Source organism: Pinus tabuliformis, chromosome 3_1, assembly GCF_031772625.1.
Source record: "Pinus tabuliformis cultivar Carrire ecotype Pingquan chromosome 3_1, CPIR1, whole genome shotgun sequence".
Taxonomy (NCBI): domain Eukaryota; kingdom Viridiplantae; phylum Streptophyta; class Pinopsida; order Pinales; family Pinaceae; genus Pinus; species Pinus tabuliformis.
In genome coordinates this window covers 782,083,440-782,094,652 of record NC_142301.1, presented here as the reverse complement: position 1 = coordinate 782,094,652, position 11,213 = coordinate 782,083,440, and positions in this window count along the sequence as shown.

The window sequence follows — 11,213 nt, the reverse complement described above, 5'->3', positions numbered from 1 at the left end:
TATGTAGATGATATGTTGTTAATTGGAAATGATAAGGAAATCATTCAAGATGTGAAAACTCAAGTTTCCTCAAAATCTAATGTTGGCTTGGTGGGGCCTGACACAGGTTCAACGTTAGTTAGCCAAACAAATCCCTACACTACTGGCCCTTTCGGCATCAGCCCGGGGAGCGCGGACCAAAGTCTCACCTGAAGCAGTATGGGGGGATGCTGGAACCAAGTTTCCGCACCCTGAGATGGTCATGATTTCAGTTTATTCCTGCTTTCGCCGGGTCGTTAAGTTCTAGGGCTCTGTCTGCCTAGCCCTTTATTCCGCCCCTTAGTACCTCCGCGAAGGGGCATGATTGGCCTTCGCGCAGCCCTAACCTGCGGTTCAGGTACTTTTGCGCTGCTAAAATAGCGTATAGAACAGGTTTCCAAGTTATCCTTAAGTGTCATACTTAACTTATTAAATAACCACAGGTAGCACCGCGTAAACAGATATCCTTATTTACGTTCAATTATCCAACGTAATTACATACATTCGTGCATCACATAAGCATTATAATGAAATTCATACATAATATGACAAGATGCATTAACTGGAAACAAAGACACATAATTTGCAGAATACTTTTCTTTATTGATATCTTCTAGTGATTACAGACTCTATCTACCCTGCGCACACAATTACAGGGGTCCGCGCACTTAGCTGCAAACTTCTACCCTAGGCCTCTGCACACTCAATTGCAGAGCCTCTACCTACACTAAGACTCTAAACTTAGACTTCTCTCCTTATCGCTCAAGACTTCTTTTACAACTTATGACTCTTCTGAACTACTTAGAGCTTAGTTACTTAGCTCTTTTTATACAATCCCATGGTCCGCGGACCATGGGTATATCTTTACAGGCAACTTTACTATACAAAAATAAGGGTGGACAACCCTTCATGACTCATGATACCTTTGCACTCCGCAACCACAAAATGTGGAGACTTTACACTTTTATTACAAAATTCGACCCAAAACATGGGCTTTTAGCCCCAAAACTGTCCTTGGGGGATCTCGTCCCAACAGGTCCCCAACACAAACATCGTGACTTGCCCTCGAGTCACTTGGAAGGCATGGAGATCTTAGTGCGAAGACCTCCCAGCTCGACCTTTATGACCGCAACCTCGGCAGTGCACTGTGTAGCCACCTGCTTCACGTCTTCAACCATTTGGTCGGTCACTACTCCTGAACTGTCGGCCTGAAGCTTTTGTTGAGTTGCTTGCAGATTCGCAAGCTTTCCTTCAATAGAGGTTATCACCATGTAAGCCTCATCCAACCAGGGCTTTAGTCGTGCCTTCAGCACTACTTCCTTGTGCAGTGCTGCATCCACCTATTCCTTTAACTGCTTGGCCTCCTGCAGCTTCGCTAGTCTCTATGTGAGCGTGACAATTCGCGTTGTGCCTTTGACCTCATCATAGTGCTACTGTAGCTCGCACGCTTCTATCTCTAGTCATTATACATTAGGGTCCTCCTACAAGCTCATCAGGACCTCGAACAACCGCTCAAAAAGTTGCATGCAGTCTGCTATTGCACTATCAACCGCCGCTACTGCTTCTGTGGCAGCGGTCGCCTGCTGCTCCTTTACTTCTGATGGAGTTGAAGGCTGGGCCTTCAACTGTAACTCTGTGGTCTGTAGGTTCAACTCCAACTGAACCCTCGCCATCTCTGTATGACCGTCGCGTACCCTCATAGCTAGCTTGCCGACGCGCACCTTTACTTCTGATGGAGTTGAAGGCTGGGCCTTCAACTGTAACTCTGTGGTCTGCAGGTTCGACTCCAACTGAACCCTCGCCATCTTTGTACGAGCGTCGCACACCCTCGTAGCTAGCTTGCGAACACGCACCTCGACTGGTTCTTCCTCAAGAATGACCCAATCTGGGACCATTTGGCATGCCTCCTCGACGACTTGCATTATACACTTGTTCTGATTGGTCACCTCAGTCACAGTGGCGATGGCAAAGTCTCGATGTAGTGTCATCTTCTCATTGTTAATACGCTGCTCACTAATCACCTAGAGGGTGCGGTGCTCACGGGCCCTCAGCTCCACAATCACTCCATCCTGCAAAAGGTGGAGTGCTTCACAAGGGAGTGCTTCCAAGTTCAACCCTACTCCCTTTGGGGCGCTGACAGTGGGCCTATTAGCTTCGTTCTCCGTGGTCAGTGCTCCATCAGGCAACACTATCGCACTAGAGACCTTTGTGTGTAGCATCTCGGTAGCTTCTGAAGTGCCGATAGCAAGGCTGGTAGACGCCGTGCCAACTTGTGACGTGCGGGTCTGCAGCTCCTGCAAACCTGTCTGGATAGCCCCCAAGATTATTTGCTGTTGCTGCTTAAACTGTTGTAGGGCCTCCGCAATGACATCCCACACTGTGTCACCGATGTTGTAAAAATCACCCTTGGTAAGGGTGATTGGGTCCAATGATGTTTTAGTAGCCTTTGATTTCTTCCTGGACCCTCCTTTCTCTTGCTCCCTTGGATGCTTGATGCAGGCGAATGTCGCCTGTAGGTCTGCGCCGTGTTGTTTTGTCTGCTCGTCCGTCTCCTCCTCTGTCTCAAGTGAAGGCGACCTCACGCCTTTGTCAGAGCCCCGCTCTGTTCCTCCTGTCTGATTTTCTGCCTGCTAAGTGACATCACGCTTTGCCTGGGCCTTGTCAGTGGCCTCCTTCTTTCTCTTTTCGGCTAGCTGCGTCATCTTTAGCTTGGCCTCCTCCTTCTTTCTCTATGTGGCGAACTTACTTCCTCCCACTGCCAAGTCTACTGTGGTGCGCCACTTTGCCGGCCATCGATCAAGTACTGCATCAATGGCATCATCTGTTGCTAGATAAGGCAAGTCATACCATTTCTGCGCAAGTTCCTTCCCCGCCTTGATGGCCACATGGTGAAAATCTGCTTTGAACTCTGCGTAGCCCTGTAAGTTGGCAAACACCGTAGGCGACAACCGCAGTTTGCGATGGATGGCCATGCGGATGTTCATCTCCATCAAGATCCAGAAGATCTTGCAGTCTTTGATTTGTTGCACGTCCTTGGTCGCCCATAACGAAGCGTACTTCACTGCTTCTGGTAGGTCTGGTGCGACCGAAGGGAATTGGTTGTCCTCTAGCAACTCCCATGCTACCAACACAATAGACAACAAGAGCCACGTGTAGTGGAACGTCTTGCTGAGCTCTTGTGCCTCATGGCAGTTCACAAGGAACTCACCGCAGAGATAGTCTGCCCAATTGAACTGAACTCCTTTGGTGCACTAGGCTGCTAGCGCGACGACATGCACCGACACCTCATTAGCGCGACACTTTCTCATCACCTTCCCTGCTAAGATTTGCGTAGCCACCTTTACAGCAGGGTCACAGATGTTGGATATTGCATATCCACGCAGCTTCTTTACTAACTTAAATTTCTCTTTCATGGCCTCCGCGAGGGTCTGTTCACCACCTTTTCCGCCAAATATCATGGCTAGATTTTCTCTTGTGTAAGGCAACCACGTGATCCTGTGGATCAACCTGTCAGTGGTGGGTATTAGCTCCTCCAACCACAGACAACCATCATGCACCAAGCATAACAGCTGCTTGATGACCAATATTGTAATTGTGGTGCCGTTGTAGTGCGGCACCCAAAGTAGGTTGAGCACCCCTGCCTTTTCTACTCCTCTGAGCCACCTCTGCGGCTCCAATGCGGTCATTCCGGTGGTTGTGTCAATAATGCGATGCATCTGCTGCTCGGTCGCTAGGTGTGTGAACTTCTCATGATCAGCCAAGTCCCAACCTTCGAGTTTTAGCAGAGGAACCCGCCCCAAGTGCAGTCCTTCGAAGACAATTTCATTCGGTAACTGAGGGGTTTATAAGGGGACCTTGCTATCATCGATGTCTTTGGGCACCTTGGTCTTTCCCTTCCACGGAGGGACCTACTCAGGCAACTGAGTGATAAGGTCAGCTCCCTGAGCTTCAACTTCCTCCATGTCTACTCCCACATCCTCATCATCCATCGGGATGTCTTCGATTTCTTCCTCCTCTAGCTCTAGTTGATGGCTTTGCCCTTCTCATGTGCGGTAGGCTTCTGTGGGTGTCTTCTTGGCGATGCGCGCATTGGTATTGTAGGTTGCTTTCCCTTTTTATCCTTCGCGCTCTCCTTGGTTGGGGTCGGCTTTGTTCTCGGCATCCTTCGGGATTTAGGGACTTCGGCTAATACTTCAGCAACCTCGGGAGCAACTTATTCGGCATCCATCTCAATTTCCAGCACTGACTCCTCTGCTTCGATATCTATAGCTTATGTGGGTGCTGACATGATGTTCTACAAGAACTCTTATGTCTCCTTCGACAATGTCTCAAATACTAAACTGGCTATCAAAAGTTCGTAGTGCTCGCGCTTCATGTGCACCTGAGAGCTCAACAACTCAATTCTCGAAATGCCAAGTGTTTTTCGCTAGACATCCACCTGTAATTTATAGGGCATTTTGAATTCAAATCCGACTGTTCCCCACAAATTCGGTTCATTAAGGCCGGATTGGCGATAGATTTTCAAGGATATGATCCATAAATTCTATCTTAAATGCCGGGCGCCCACTCCATTTGGCCGCATTTCTACTGTCAAATCATGAATAGTGACTTTAACGGTCACTTTCTGGCCGACCTGTGCGATTTCTCCTTGGGTAGTGCAACTCCCTTTGCGCTGTCACAAATCCTGTGACACTTCCTTGCTTCGCACAACCATCTAATCGCAGCTCCCCAACCAGGGAGTGTAGTTTATAGTCCCGCGCCTCCTTTCAGCTGCCTGGAGCACTAAGACTGTGCTACCTTCATATAGTCACATGGCCAGACCGCCGATGTATGGATTCAAGCGACTGCCATTCACCTTTCCTGGGAAGGGATCTCCATTCAATTTGACCAGCTGTACCGCTCCTCCATTGGTAATCTCCTTAATGACATAGGACCCTAACCAATGCATTTTGAATTTCCCTAGAAATTTATCAAACTTGTTTTCATATAACAAAACCAGGTCATTTACCTTAAAGGTGTGCAACTTAATGTGCCGATCATGCCATGCTTTTTTGCGCTACTTTTGGACCTGTTAGTGAAATCCAGCTAGAAATCTCTCTTCCTCAAGCTCAGCCAGCTGCGCGAGCCTCTCTTCTAGGGCTCCACGATCCGTCATACCCGTGAGCGCCGCTATGCATAGACTAGGCACAATGTATTCCATGGGCATCATTGCTCCAACACCATATACAAGCCTAAAGGGTGTTTGTCCAGTCAACTTCTTGCATGTCGTCCAATAGGCCCATAGTACTGCGGGTATGCGCAGGTCCCAATCACTTTGTTGAGCGTTGCAAACCTTGGTCAACGCGTTCTCCCGCACTTTATTGAATGCTTCCACCATCTCGTTAGCTTGCGGGTGATAAGGCGTGATCTTCTGGTGATATGCCTAAAATTCCTCTGTTAGTGCGCTGATCGTTTCATTCAGAAATTGTGTACCGCGATCACTCATCAAAATCTTTGGACACGTGAATTGCGTCAGTACATACTAAAAGAGGAACTTTGCAGCAATTGCTCCTATGTAATACTTTATAGGCTATGCCTCCGCCCATCAAGTCAAATACTCTGTCACGGTGATAATGTACCTTGCTCCCGTCTTTCCTTGGGGCTGAATAGGTCCCACAAAATCTATCGCCCATTTCTCAAAGGGTTGCAACAACATATGTGGATTCAAAGACAGCTCATCCCTCTGCGATGGCCTGCCAGTCCTTTCACACACATCACACGCCTTGAAATAAACTTTTGAGTCTTGATGGAGGGTTGGCCACCACAACCCTGTGCGTAGAATCTTCTGTGCGGTCGCTCTCCCTGCATAATGTCCTCCCGCGGCACCCCCATGAGCATCCGTGATGATGCTGCTTCTTTCAAACTCCGGTGCATATCGTCACAATATTTCATCGGACCCCATTTTGTATAGATGCCCAACAATGACAGAAAAATATGTTGGGTGCACCACTAACTCCTTCTTCTGCTGGACGGTGTAACCTTCCGGGGCAGTTCCTGTTATTAGGAAGTGTATGATATCTTCAAAATGACCATCCACAACGTGCACTGTAAAGGGTTGTGCGTCAGGCAATCCTTCCTCCAAATTAGTGGGCTCCTTCCCTGTTTCGATGCGCGACAGATGGTCTGGTCCCACGTTCAACCGTCTAGGTTTCACAATAACTTCAAAATCATACTCCTGGAACAATAACAACCACCTGCAGATTCTCCCCCCAACACAGGCTTAGTGACCAGGTACTTCAACGTGGAATGGTCTGTATACATCTTAAAATGGCCACCCAACAAGTAGTGTCTAAACTTCTGGAGTGCATATACTATGGCTAACCCTTCACGATCGGTGGTGGAATAATTCTTCTTTGCCTTAGATAACCTTTTGCTTGTGAACGCTATAGGATGGTCCAAGTCTCCTCCGCCAGCCTGTGTCAGTACTGCTCCCAGCACTATACATGACACATCGACATGTACATGAAACTCCTTCTTACAATCCGGGAAGACTAGGGTAGGTGTGGTGTTAATCTTTTCTTTCAATATATCCAAGCTTTTCTTATAGTCCTCGTTCCAGCAGAATGTGACATCCTTTTTCAACAACTTCTCCATAGGTGCGGTGATCTGGGCATATCCTTTGATGAACTTTCTGTAATATCCTGTATGTCCTAGGGTAGCATGCAACTGTTTCACACTCCTCAGTGCTTCTAAGTTAAGTATCACCGATCTTCACGGGATCCACCATTAGTCCCTGCCTACAAAGCACATGACCCAGCAGGGTCCCAAAGGAACACAAAACAGGCACTTCTTTAGATTAAACGCGATCTGGTATCTTCGACAGGTATCTAGCATCAGGCGCAAACTTGCGACATGGCGTTTTACCAGTCCAAACACAGTCCAATCATCAAAGTACACTTCCAGTAACTTATGAATAAATTCCTTGAATGTTGCAACGACTACACACGAGAAAATCGTAGACGCATTCTTCAATCCGAAAGGCATTATCGTGTACTGAAAACACCCCCACTCAGTTGCGAAGGTCATCTTGATCCTATCCTCCGGCACGATTTTGATGTGATAGTACCCAGAGAACCCATCAGTGAAGGAATATGCTTCCTGGCCATGTACATTGTCCAACACTTCATCAGTGAACGGAGTCGGGAAAGGATCATGTATTCAAGCGTCATTCAATTTTCTGAGATCTATGCATATCCTTAGTTCATCCTTCTTCTTCTTTTCCTATACCACCATTGGGCTTACCCAATCAGATTCTTCTACAGGTTCAATGATGTCAGTTGTGAGCATCTTGTCCATCTCTAAGCGGACCTTCTCCTTATACTTCGGATTGAGACGGTAAGGTCTTTGCTTAACTGGATTTGCGTCGGGCTTCAACGTGATCTTCATAACACCCAGGTCTCCTATTATCCCTTTTAGATCCATAAACTAGGTATGGAACAAATCCTGGTATTCACGAAGCAATTCAGTGACCTTATCCATCGTCGCATCATCCCAGCAATCTCCAATCTTCGTGAATTTGGGCTCTGTCTCCGTACCAATATTTACTTGTTTCGTTTTCAGTGGTGCGGTTATATCAGGATTCTCAATCTATGGTCCTTCAACATCGCGGTGACCTATTTCAGGGATGTTAATCTTTCACAGATCCTCATCTTCTTCTTTAGCAGTTACATTATAGCATTCTAGCCCGTGACTCAGCTGAGTAGTCCAGTCAGGCTGAATCAGGTCCAAAGCATCCTGCGGTATCCTCAAGATCGCTGCTTTTACTTCTTGTACCGCTTCATTAATATAGTCAAACCTGTCTTCAAAGTTGAATGTCATTATGAATCCTTTGCGTAGAATATCCCATTCACCTATACTATGGCGAAGCTCTGTTTCTAAGTACCAGTTCATCGGGATGACATCCAGGGTGTGACAAAACAAGTGCACCCATTCAGGTTGGGGCTTTTCTCCGTAATCTTGAGCCCAGTTGGCTAAGTGCATGCGTGGATCATCCTACCCATCATATTTGTCTATCATTCGTACCTTCTGCTTCCCAAAGCGCGTTCTCATCATCCTCCTACATTCTCACCAATCATCAAAAATACCCTTGTGCGTACCCCACCACCTTGCGGACATAGCGTGCAGTGCCCCATCCAAAGCCTGGAAGCGTTGCATCTCTGGTACCTCCCTCTCAAATGGATCCAAAAAGATATCCACACCATTCAAGCCATCATAAGTGGATAGACTTCTTACCTATGACGACACACAGTACGACGACCGGGTCATCATGTTACCGCTTAGTGTGGTTACTTCATGTAACCGATTCTACCATCGCTCTAGTTCTTCATCAGAGTCTGAGGTGCAGGAACTCTCGTGATCCCACGTAATTCATCCATCCACCATTGGATTCACTGAATCTTGGTCTTGCGTTGTTATCTTATAGATACAGTCCAGATCGTCATCACTCTCATAATCGCGAACTGGTTCAGTATAGCGTGATCCTTCAGCGGGATCTAGGGGTACTCGGCACGATCCTTCAGCAGGATCTAGGGGTACTATTACGCGCGCACAATCCTTCAACAGGATCTAGGGGTACTACTACGCAGAGTGATTTCTTCTCAAAGATCATCTTTCGCTTCTTTAGGTTGATTACCCCATTCATATTGGTAGCCCAATCAATGCTAAGGAGCACAGGGTAGGGGTTGCTGTCATCCACAATTTCTATTACTTCAAATTCAGCTAGCACGCTCATGCCTTCAATATCTACAATCATGCCTTGCAGTCGCCCCATGGGGATGATCTTCTGCTGATTCACCATCCTTAACTAAATGAGATACCACTATAGTGCGGGTCTCCCCATCCGTTCCCAAGTCTGCTTCGGTAGGACGTTCACGTCTGACCCCAGGTCCAAAATAACCTGATCCATTTCATACTCTCCTATCTGCGTAGTCAGCCTCATCTCTCGTCCTGTCCTTGTTTTATGCTTACCAATCTTTCGTACCATGTGTGGCTCACCCAGCGTGTTTCCGGTGCATCTATTTATAAGCTCTTGCAATCCCTTCACAGCCTTGCTATCGCGTAGCAACTTCATGCAAGTCTCTAGAAAGGTTGTAAGCATTGAAGGGTCCATTTCCTTATCAGGCTTATCCTTGCTCCCCGAGGGGGAGGCCTCAGTGAAGCTCTTCTTTGCTTCCATGAATGTTTCACGTGAACTCTCCAAATCGAATTCAACCTCCTTCACCAGAGCTTTCCGAACCCATGCACTATCTTCGGTCTATTTCCCCTTATCATCTCCTGTTGCAATTCCACTTCAGAGCACTATATTCACATTTGGATCCTCTTCGTGAGGCTTAGACCTCATCAACTGCAGGTTCTAAGTCGGTTGAGGTGGTAATGCCCCTTTGTCGCATATCCTCGCTATTAGTGTAGGACATTCCTCCGTCTCATGATCAAACAGAGTGCAATACTTGCATGACAGACGCGTTGGGTTAGTGCAATCGCAGGCATAGTGTCCTAGTCCTCCGCAATTGTAACAGATTAGCTGTCCCCAACCTTTGCTAGGTCCTCCTTTGCCTCGGCCTCATCCGCGCTCCTGAAATCCTATTCGTGCCATCCACGCGTTCTGGTTAGGGGGCCGCGTTTCTACCTGAACCTTATAGGCGGGTGTTCTATCCATCATCAATTCATAGCTCCTGCAATTGCACTCATCATGCCCTACTGATCTATAGAAGTTGCAGAACAGTTCTTGCAGTGTCTGTACAAACTTCTGCAGCAAATGACAGTTATTCGTGGCATGTTTTCCTGCTACCTAACATATAACACACCACAATGTAGGCTCCGCGTTTGGTCCTGCTTGAGCTTCCGGCCTTACAGGCATCGATCCCCCTCCTGCAATGTAGTTTGCAAAGACCGGGCAATGATCTTTATCATGCCCCTGACCCTTGCATTTCAAGCACCATACCTCTTTGCGCACCTCTGGCCGAACTATTCTATCCTACTTCAAACTTTGCATCTCAAGGCAAAGATTCTTCAATTGTGCATGGATCTGCTAAACCCCAAGATTCGGATCCTACATCGGTGTTTCATGCAGTCTCATTGCAATCTCCAAGGCCTCTTCTTGAGTCGTTATCTTTTGTTGTGACAACGCAATCCTTAGGTGTGGCAAGAGCGAAGCCACAAACCACTCGCGATGTTGTCTATTTGTTAAGTTCATGTTAGCTTCACAGGTTTTACACTTGAACCTTTGATCTAATTCATAATGTGTCTCACCTGGTTTCATTGCAATTTCCTTGAACCCCACAATCGATTGTTCCTCAGATTTAAGCATATTGAATTCTTTATTCAGCACAGTCTGGATGTCCACCACCCCAGCGTTTGGGTTATCATTAGAGTATTTGATGTACCAGGCTACCGCGCGATCCTGCAGAGCACTAACTAGTGTCGCCTTCTTCATGTGATCATCTGTAATGCCCTGAGCTTCCCATAACTGACCTGGGTCCTCATTTCCCAAGCCTTTAAACAAAGACAGCTTCATTGAATTTGCCATGCTGAACTGCGGTGGAGGTGGAGGTGGCATGGGTGAAGTTGCAGGTGATGGTGGTGAAGTTGGAGGTGGTGTGGGTGGAGGTGGTATTTGCGGGAATCCTTGCCTTATTAACTGAATATCACTTCACGGAGAAGCTTGCGCTACTCCCTCTTCGTCACCCAATGGAGGTGAAATCAATGGACTATATTCAGGACCCTTTCATCCTTAGTTCCTGTAATTTTTTCAGCTTCGCGTAGCTATGAACATCAAGGTAGATGCATAACTCGTTTTTCACACAATAACATCTTAATCCAGGTATTCAAAGATTTCAAGTACTTACCTTGCGGTCCTTTGAAAAAACGTTGCTCCGCCTCGTTGTAGCTAATTGAGGTGTCGACCGCAATTTCAGTCAGAAATACTCCTATGATGTGATTGAGCCAATGATCGAAAACAAGGGTAATCTTATCCTTATAGGCTTCCAGTCTCTGTACTAACTAAGAAGTCAAAACAATAGGACCGTCAAGTCTCCACCTTTCTTAGCTATCTGCTAGCTTCGTGATCCACTCGTATAGCTCAACCGGAAAGGAACAGAAAAAGATCTCGTGTATTTCTGTATATAGGTACCTGTCCAACCGCTATTCCTTTGTCAGTC